This window comes from Setaria italica, chromosome IV (assembly GCF_000263155.2).
Source record: "Setaria italica strain Yugu1 chromosome IV, Setaria_italica_v2.0, whole genome shotgun sequence".
In the NCBI taxonomy this organism is placed as follows: Eukaryota; Viridiplantae; Streptophyta; class Magnoliopsida; order Poales; family Poaceae; genus Setaria; species Setaria italica.
This window is the reverse complement of record NC_028453.1, coordinates 28139838-28149244: the sequence shown is the minus strand read 5'-3', so window position 1 is coordinate 28149244 and position 9407 is coordinate 28139838. Positions and strand designations below refer to the sequence as shown.

General features: G+C 40.7%; 1 long non-coding RNA gene across 1 annotated transcript; it reads right to left on the bottom strand.

The window, feature by feature from the left end:
* Positions 1–4846: 4846 nt before the first annotated feature.
* LOC111256940 lies at positions 4847–5425 on the bottom strand. Its single transcript, XR_002677198.1, has 3 exons — positions 5315–5425; positions 5117–5232; positions 4847–4959 (listed from the first exon to the last, which is right to left on the bottom strand). It is a non-coding gene; the product is annotated as an uncharacterized LOC111256940 (long non-coding RNA).
* Positions 5426–9407: the final 3982 nt, after the last annotated feature.

Sequence of the window (9407 nt, the reverse complement as noted above, 5' to 3'; positions counted from 1 at the left end):
GACTGTTGCAATAAATTTACGCGGGAAAAATTCCCACCACAGCATGGTTGCAAGCTTGGGGGGGCGTTCGATTTTTTGTTGGGGTATCGAACGCCCTATCTATTGCGGTGTTTAGACCTGGCAACCTACTGAGGGGGGGTGCCCGAGGTAGTGTTTTGGTTGGTGGACTCGTCAAGGTCAGGAACTCGAAGGTAAACACAGACACACAATTTAGACAGGTTCGGACCGCAAGATTGCGTAATACCGTACGGTGTGTTGGTTGGATTGAATTTCTTTGGAGGGGGTCCCTGCGTTGCCTTATATAGTCAAGGGCAGGGTTACAGGTCGGTTGGTTACAAGAGAACTGGTCGGGTATGACTAGAGGAGCCCTACTCTATTACAACGAGTACTTTCCTAATCCTCAACTAGTTCCAACCTTTCCATGTAGAGTATGTCGTCCTACACTATGGTCTCCTGTGTCAGATGCGTCTTGATGTCCAACCCATAGATGTATGTATGACAAGCCCCCAAGTACTTTTTAGTCAAATGTAGTAGCTCCGAGTACTCTTTAGACTTCACCTAGTACTTTTGGTGCTCTTGGAGTACTTCATCTGGTTGAATTTTCAAAGGTGCCCAAAAGCTGCCATGCGGCTAAATTGTGCTCAACCCTTATTTAACTTATTCTCATGGTCTTCAATCTTGAGTTATGTATGGAAATGCGACGAAAGTCGTACTCCATATGGAGTAGCCCCCGATCCTTAGGTTGAATCAAAGAATTAGGCTGAGGATGAATCTGTAATTTGCATCACTTTCCCCTTAAAACCTGGAGAAAAAACTTTTTTGTCGATAGACATGTGGCACATAATCCCTGAGCCTTTGGCTAACTAGTTTGGTGGGTGTAAGGGTCAAACTTTGTCAACGTGACCATCTCTTGGAATATCCAATTCTCTTTCCGAAATAAAAGTAACCACCAATCAGGTTTCTTGAATTTTGGGATCCTTTAAATAAAAAATCATTCACTTGCACAGTTTTTACTGTGCCATTGTTATAAATAATGGAGGAAGTTTATGCCTTCCATTTTACCCTTGCCATTTACCTTTCCAACTTCTGTACTATAGCCCTAGTGCCGCTACCACTACCCAATTTCCGAGCATTTATGCCACCACCCTCCATCCTTCCTAGCCCCCGAGCATATGCAACTGAAGATGCTCGTGACATCAAGGATGGGGAAGAAGACTGCTGCATCCAAGCCCGCTGATGGCGAGAAGAAGAAGAAAAGATCTGGCAAGGGGAAGAAATCTTAGTTGCCGGTGCCTAAGTACAACAAGACCAATCAGACCGCGCTGCCCAACGCCGAGTGCGTTTGGAAGGAGTCGAAGGCAACTGAGGGTGACATCAAGGCTCTTGTCATTGCAAAACTTTTGCAAGACCGGTGCTACATTCAATGGAGATCCGCCCTTGGAAATTCCTGCCTGTTGGAATCATATCCAAATGAGACGGTAACCTTCTACACTTCATTGAGCGAGATCTTGGGTTGCCGACCTGCAATTTCTTTCGAGGCCTTCTTGATTACTACAAGTTGGAGTTAGTCCATCTGAATCCCAATGGCATCTTTCACACTACTATCTTTGTGCATTTCTGCAAAGCTTTTCTGGGAATTAGGCCTCACTTTCAGTTGTTTCGAATGTTTCTCCGTGTTAAGCCGCAACCTTCAAAGGATCACACCCTCTTGGTTCGGGGCACTGGGATTCAGATGCGAGAAATAGTGAGCAGCTAGTATTTGGACTACAAACTGATAAACTCCAATGTTGGATGGAAAGAAAAATAGGGCTATATTGGCAACCATGATCTGAAACTACCCAAATTGCCATAGAGATATCACTCTCAATTAGAGAGGGGCAAATCCCATCTTGATTTGACCATGCCTCACAGCATGCTTCTTGACAAACCCGAAAGCTACCTTTTTAACTACCTTGTTACGGTGTAGCGTTTGATAGCCCCTAAGTAAGATGATCCACATCTTGAGTACATGCGACAATCTCAGGTCTAAGGACAAAGCGTACATGTTGTGTAAATAGAGAACTACTTCTCGTGTTGGGTTAGTCCTAGCATATGTCTCCACATACGCCTACATTATTAGTTTGACATCTCCATATCCATGACTTGTGAAATATAGTCATCAACTAATACATGTACTAGTCTAATATTCATGTGTATCCTCACATGAACTCCGACTAGGGACAACTTTAGAATAACCATACAAGTAAAGAGTTTCACATACAATTCACATAATTGCAAATCAATTCAAGTAGCCTTTAATGGATATTCAAGGAACACAATATAAAACATGGATACAAATGGAATATCATCATCTCTATGATTGCCTCTAGGGCATACCTCCAACACCGAGTACCTATTTGGAGTTTACTGATCTAATGGCTTGTCCTTTATACAAGAAGATGTCGCCTTGTATTTCTCTGCTCCTCCTCCTCCTAGATCTGAAGATGCTTGTGAATCTGCTCCTCGTGTGTTTACGCGGGAAGTTATGAGGAGCGATGACCAAGAGGAGGAGGTAGTCGAGTCCTCCAGCGACACTAGTTCCGATGCCACAGAATGCTATGAAGTCAAAGGTCCAACCTTCTGCAAAGGCTGGATCCTCCTCCGGGGTGAAGAAGCGCTCAGCTACAGATGAGCTCGAAGCCACAATCCCTCCACCACTAAAGAAAAACGGACTGTTATTACGAAAAGGGTCATGAAGAAGTCTATCTCCGCAGAGGATGTGCCTCCTAAGGTAATTAAATATGAGGAATGATAAGATCCTAATTATCATGTACTCTCAAGGGATGTGTCCAATGTCACCACCGTGTCTACTTTAGATGACACTGGTGGTCTACATGTACTTGAGCCGGCGACGGATGCTAAAAAGGCAGTTGCTTTGGCTGCTCAAGATAATGTTGGTGATCAATGAAGAGGTGATCAATGTTGAAGATGATCCGGAGCCTACTATTTCTGTTGATAGCAACACAACAGAGCTAATGGTGGACCTCGCCGGTGAAACAACAACTCAAACAGCAGAGGCAATAGCTAAGGCTTGCAAGGATTGTACTGTGAGCATCCAAGCCGCGCCAAAGGCACCACCTCGAGCCATTAAACCTTTGCGGCTTATAGGAGAGCCCACTCTAAAATTGAGGAGGTCTATAAGGTAAGTCTTGATTATCCGTCGAGTACTTATTGTAACCCAAAATTGGCTATCTGCTTAATAAAGAATGTATCTTGTTCAAGAAATCCTTGGATGTTGATCTGTCTGGGCCTGGCTTTGTAAGTTTAGCTGATGGCAATGGCCGCTCAACTCAAGATGTTGCTTTCATCCAGGCCGTCCTTCTGCTGCAGGAGCAAACTATGGAGAAGCCATCTACTCGGAGGGCTACATCCGCTGTGGTAGCCCTTATGCACGAGGTGTTGACATCTACGACAGATGTTGTGCCACCAGCCCCTGAGCAACAAGTACCTGAAGAGGTGGCGGCTACTGTTAATGATGCGACTACTCTTGTGGCTCCCGATGTGGCCACTGTTGTAGCCCCTGAGCCAGCAGTGGAGGTCGAAGTAGCCACGGCTCTGGAGATGATGGCCACACATGTATCATCTGAGCCTAGTCCATCAGCTAATTTTTCCATGGTTCCACAAGGCGCAGCTGATGCAGAAACTGAAGTGGATTCTTTGTTAGCCATAAGGATATGTCTTGAGGAAGTCCGATTGATCGACGATCCACTGCTGGACATGGACATGGTGGCAGGGATGATGGAGATGTACCATCGTATCAACAATTATGCAGAGGTACACCTTTTCCACTACTAGGATCCAGCCCTGTCGTGACATCTATATTGGGTTGCAATATGGCTATTTTGGTTGCAATATGGATCAATTGCATCTATGTATGGTTGTTGACAGGTGGTTGCATTTGGAACGGTGCAGTAGGTTCTTGCATCCTTTTGGATATGGTGTTGCAATATGGTGGTTTTGCACTGCACATAAAAAAACTAATGCAACCGCGATTTGATTGCAAGCACAGATATTGTGACTAGTAGAATGGTTGCGTGAATTACTGTAGTAGTGAAATACGTGGCTGCAATATGATAGTATTGCCACGAATGAATTTGTCGCAAAATAGCTTTATTTTCACCCTGTAGTTACATGGGAATATGGCCATATTACCATGCAATATGCTCCATTACATCAAATAAATATTGCAACGTAATAAATTTGGTGGCTAGAGTGACAATTGCAATGCTTACTTTTTGGTGGCAATAAAAGGTAATGCAACGAATGTTGTTAGTGGTAATAGATGGAAAATGCAACGAATCATTGTTGGTGGTAATAGATGGAAAATGCAACGAATCATTGTTGATGGTAATAGATGGAAAATGCAATGAATCATTGTTGGTGGTTGACACGTCCTATAGCAACACATAAAGTTGGTGGCAATAATGTATATTACAACAATATATGGTGGTTACTTTATGGCAATAATGTAATTGCAACAATAAATGGTGGTTGCGTAGTAGTTTGTTGCAACAAGGGCATTTTGGCTAGCGCCTTTTTAATTTCATTTTGTAGTTAGAATTTTAATTCTTGTTACAAAATAATTGTGCCATGAGCATGTATTTCATCATCACATATAAGAACTCAAACCTTTAACTTCAAATATATGTCTCAACCAAAGTAATAACACAATAACCAGAGTAGTGCTAAAATAAACATGACCATAGTAGAATAAAAACATCATCTCTGACTACAAGTTTGCAACTATGTTTGGCATAATAAATTAAAACTAAATATAAGTCCTCTTATTGATCTATTCATGCCCCCATCGGCACCAGCAGTTACCAATAAACCTTTCTGTAATTCTTCATTCTTCTAGCTGTCCATCACCAGCATATAGACATAAAGCTTTCTCTAAATATTTTGGTTGTCCACGCTTTCCTGCAATTCATAAAAACTCATAGAATTTATTAATTTAATATAGGAACCTTGGTGATTAAGTGCATGGAACAACTAAACACATGCAAACTAAATGATCATAGTGACATAGTAAACATATAAAGTAAATTAAGGAGCACCCTACAATAATATCATATACCATCCAGCTTCAAGCCTGACACTTGCTAAGTTAGTTTACAACCTGACACTTCTGCTCCGTTTGCAATCGTCCAGCTTCAAGCCTTCAACCCTAATGCTCGAAAAGGATGGCATGACCTACATCAAACAGAAATGATAAGAACATGAACTCTCGGGAAAAAGGTTTGATTGACTACTAAAAATATTCTGATGCAAATACCATGAATCTGCAGTGAGGGAAGGGAAGAGGACAAGGCAGATGAGCATCATTCTTGCAAGGAGTGTAGAAAATTAGAAATAATTGGAATTGGAGATGGTAAGACTCCAAGAAATAGTTTAGGACTTCAACAGTATAGAATCTCCTGCTTTAACTACTATGCTGGCATCATCATTGAGTAGAGTTTGAGGCACGCCTCCGGCGTGCCACTCACTCATTTCATTTTCAAGTCAATAAACTTGCTGAGCCATGCTGGTGAATCTTTGATGGTCTTTTGGAGTTGTTTTCTCCTAGTATTTTTAAATGAGAAAAAAAAGAAAGTTAAAGCATCATCCTTTAGCATACCATTCAAAGTATTTTGCCTGAAATAGTGAAAATTTCAAGTAACCTAATTTGTGCATAACATTACAGGACCAAATTTCACAAGAACATGATATAGACTATCCGATCAAGAATTTAGGAATGAACCTATGAAGCATACATGTTTGAACAATAAGCCATCAACTTTGAGAAGGATAACCGCATACTCTCCACAACAAAGAGCTTCCAATCATCCTTGGAAACAAAAAAAACATGTGGTTTTGTAACACAGCCAGTCAGCCATGATGTTATAGTGAATGAAACAGAAAAAGCCATTTTAATTTAGAAAGGGAAATCATCCCTACCTTCTTTGGAGGCTATTTTGTGGGTGCCACGGCATTAAGCATGAGAAGAAAGAAGAATAAATTTACTACTGAACAGATGAAAAAAAATATGAGTGCTTACTTGCTGCAGGTAATTAGCTGTGAGTGAAGGATACAAATAAGCCATCTCAATTGCAAACATTGATGGCCTTATTGGTTGTTACTGATTACAAGAGTTCAGACAACTAACATTAAATTGCATCTTAGAAAAAATGAAAACCTAAGAGAAATTTCTAATTAGAAGGAAACTGGAAATAAATTTTGTAGGGCAACAAAAAGCTAGGAAATGTTAAATGAATGCTAGAGAATGGAGGGAGGGAGACTTACATTAGACACCAATGATCTAAATGCCAAGAGTTTCCATAACAGAAGAAAATAAAACGTGTTCCCTAAACAAAATATTTTAATAAATATTTTAGTAGAGTGAAATTAAATAATTAGATCGAGGACTTCAATCAAAGTTTTAATTTAGCATTGGATTAATAACCAGAGATAGCTTAGAAGCAAGGACCATGATTTCGATTATTCTACTACATAAGTCATAAGCTCTGTCATATTTTGCCCCTTCCCTTTATATGTACTTTCTGGAAGACAATTCTCAGTGGAGGAGCTGGAGATGAACGGGGAAGAAAAGCAGCTCTTAGAGATAATTCATAGACTTGGTCTCTCCACCAGATTGCATTATAAAAATTAAGATATTTGACCTATCAATTTAGCTCTTGCGAAGAATCAAGGATTGAAAGGAGGTTCATAGAGCTGAATCACCTCTCGATGGAAATGAAAGAGAATAGAAAGATAATTGCCCTCCAACAGGTGCTAGTCGTAACGAAATGTTCTAAAACAAGTGCTAATTATTCACTACACCAACACAGGTATTTAAAGCACGGCAAGCACAGATTTGTGAACTAGCTTCTCCTGTCACAACTTTTGATGTTTCACCTTGGCCTCTTGTGGGACGCGGGCCTTGCCTTGCTGCATGCATATGACTGCATATGACCTGCAATACATGTTGATCTTCCATTTGAGGAGTATGACTGATAATTCCCTGATATTAATGTCTATCTTTATCTGCATTTTTTTTTGTCTAAATCGTGCATGTCTGAGAATTTATACTTTGTAGTAGTAAACTGATATATACTGTTCAAGTAATTGAATCCAAAATTGGAAAAAACAGTCTTTCGTTCACAATGGGTCTGCTGCATTGGTCTTTTTAGCTCACTGGGAACTCAACAATTTCTTATTTTTTTGTGCAGGCATCATCATCTTTGTCATCTTCTCATTAAGTTGACAATACTTTGTGGCTGATGGCCACTCAATGCTTGTCATGTCCCAACTAAAGTTTTAATTAATAAATTCTGCCACTCAATGCTTGTGATTATGTATATGATTTCAAGTTTCAGTACAGGAGCTGCATCAGACCGCATGTGGGTTGCATCAATTTAGCTCGTGTTGTCGAGCATGCTTTTGGCTGCAATGAAGTAGTGATGTTGTAGTTAATGCACTGACTTGCCGCCACATCAGTGGCAAATGAGGGTCTGGGGTCGAATCACGCCCCACTTGCACACCTGACCTGCATGACCCGCGTGTAGCCAGGGGGTCGTACTGCATGCAAGGCTGCTGCCGTACGTTGCTTACTTGCTGCCTTACGTGAGGAAGAAATTGTCCAATTTGTGAATGGGTAGTGGATTAGCAGGCATAAATATCAATCAAACTGATAAAAAAAATTACAATTCTTATTTGAAGTCCCATTCATTATGTGCACTACACAAGACTAGTTAGCCATTTCGTAAATTATAGGGCAACTAATTCATCAAATGCTAAGAAAGAACCAAAACTAGTTAGCCATCTCGTAAAGGACTAAACAACTAGATATGAGTATTAGTAACCCGAGTCTTTTTTCACTCTTTGTTCTGAATGATGGCTGGTTTCCTAATATTTGATTTACAAAACTGAAAAAATCAAAGTGAGGATACTTTCTACTGTTTTCACTTGATGCCTCCTGCTTTTATTGTCTAGTACATCTAGCCTATCATGTACTACATCCGTAGAGAGAGAAATTCAGGAAACTATTCCTTTCACTATATCGTTCCCTCCACAACTGTTATGTTTTTAAGGAAAGAAAAAGTTTAATTTCCTACACAAGCATAGCTGAACAGGTTATGAGCAACACAACTAATTAAATTGAGCTTGGCGCCGTAGCCCATGGTTTACTTTTACGCATGAAGAATAAGAAAAAAGAAATTGGTGCCACATCAAGAAAAAATCATAGTGGATTGGGATGCGAGGAGAGGAAGCTCTGCTCTTGGGTGGCCATGTGAGCGAGGTGATCTGCTCTAGAGGTAGATGGTAGGAAGAATAGCCCATGGCGAGAGGGTTGAGGCCTATGATACACAATGCCCATGAATAAATTTTAGTGGCAATACAAATATTCTGGCAACCAAATATACTCAAATGTTTCCACATATGATATTGGTGGCAATAGAACCTCAATGGATGCAATGAATGACTTTTTGATGCAATATAATAAGATCTTTTGCAACACAGGGCAAGATTAACGCAAAGTTTCATCATGGTCATATCCACAACTACTTGCAACTAATCTTTTTTTGATGCAATATAGCAACAGCTATTGCAATGCAGGTCAAGATTGAGATGATGTAATTACACCATGGCTATATGCGCAGCTTCTTGCAACCAACTTTACAATGGTGGCAACAACGCCTAGCTATCGCAACAAAAAATCTATATTATCACAACTCAACACTAGTCGTGGCAATAGGAACCCATACTCACAACCACCTTTTGCACCGTAGCATTAGCGCCTCCCTCTTGCAACAGAGCTTATGACTAATGCAGCGCACAATTTTTGTGGCCATAAGGACCTTATATCACTACCAATTATGCAGTTGGTCACTATAGAACCAAATATTGCAACCAAATGTGTGGTGTTGCGAAAACAAGTGGTGCTAAAAGGGTCAAATCCTTGTAGTGTTCTGACCTAATCTGGTGATATATGACTTGTAACAGGTAGTCGTGTGGTAATCTGAGTACTTATCTTGTGATGTAGGATGTTATCAAATGCTCCCGCCGTAAGTCCCAGATGCTTGAAAGCTATGGGGACATAGTACTTCGGGCTGAGGCCCTTGAGAAAGAACTTGCCAAGGAGTGGGAGTACTCCTCCCGACTACTAACAAAGTATGATAGAGCTACCACTGAGTATCGGAACCGCATCTTGTAACTTGAAGAAGAGAAAGACCGCCTCAGTGGACACAACAAGTCCTTGAACCAGCGAATCAAAGGTAATTATTATCCTTGCTGCTTTCCAAGTATTTATTCTGCCTATGATACTGACCCTCTGTTGCCTTAATGTGTAGAGATTGAGAAGTGGAATATAGAACTCCAGGAAAAAGCCA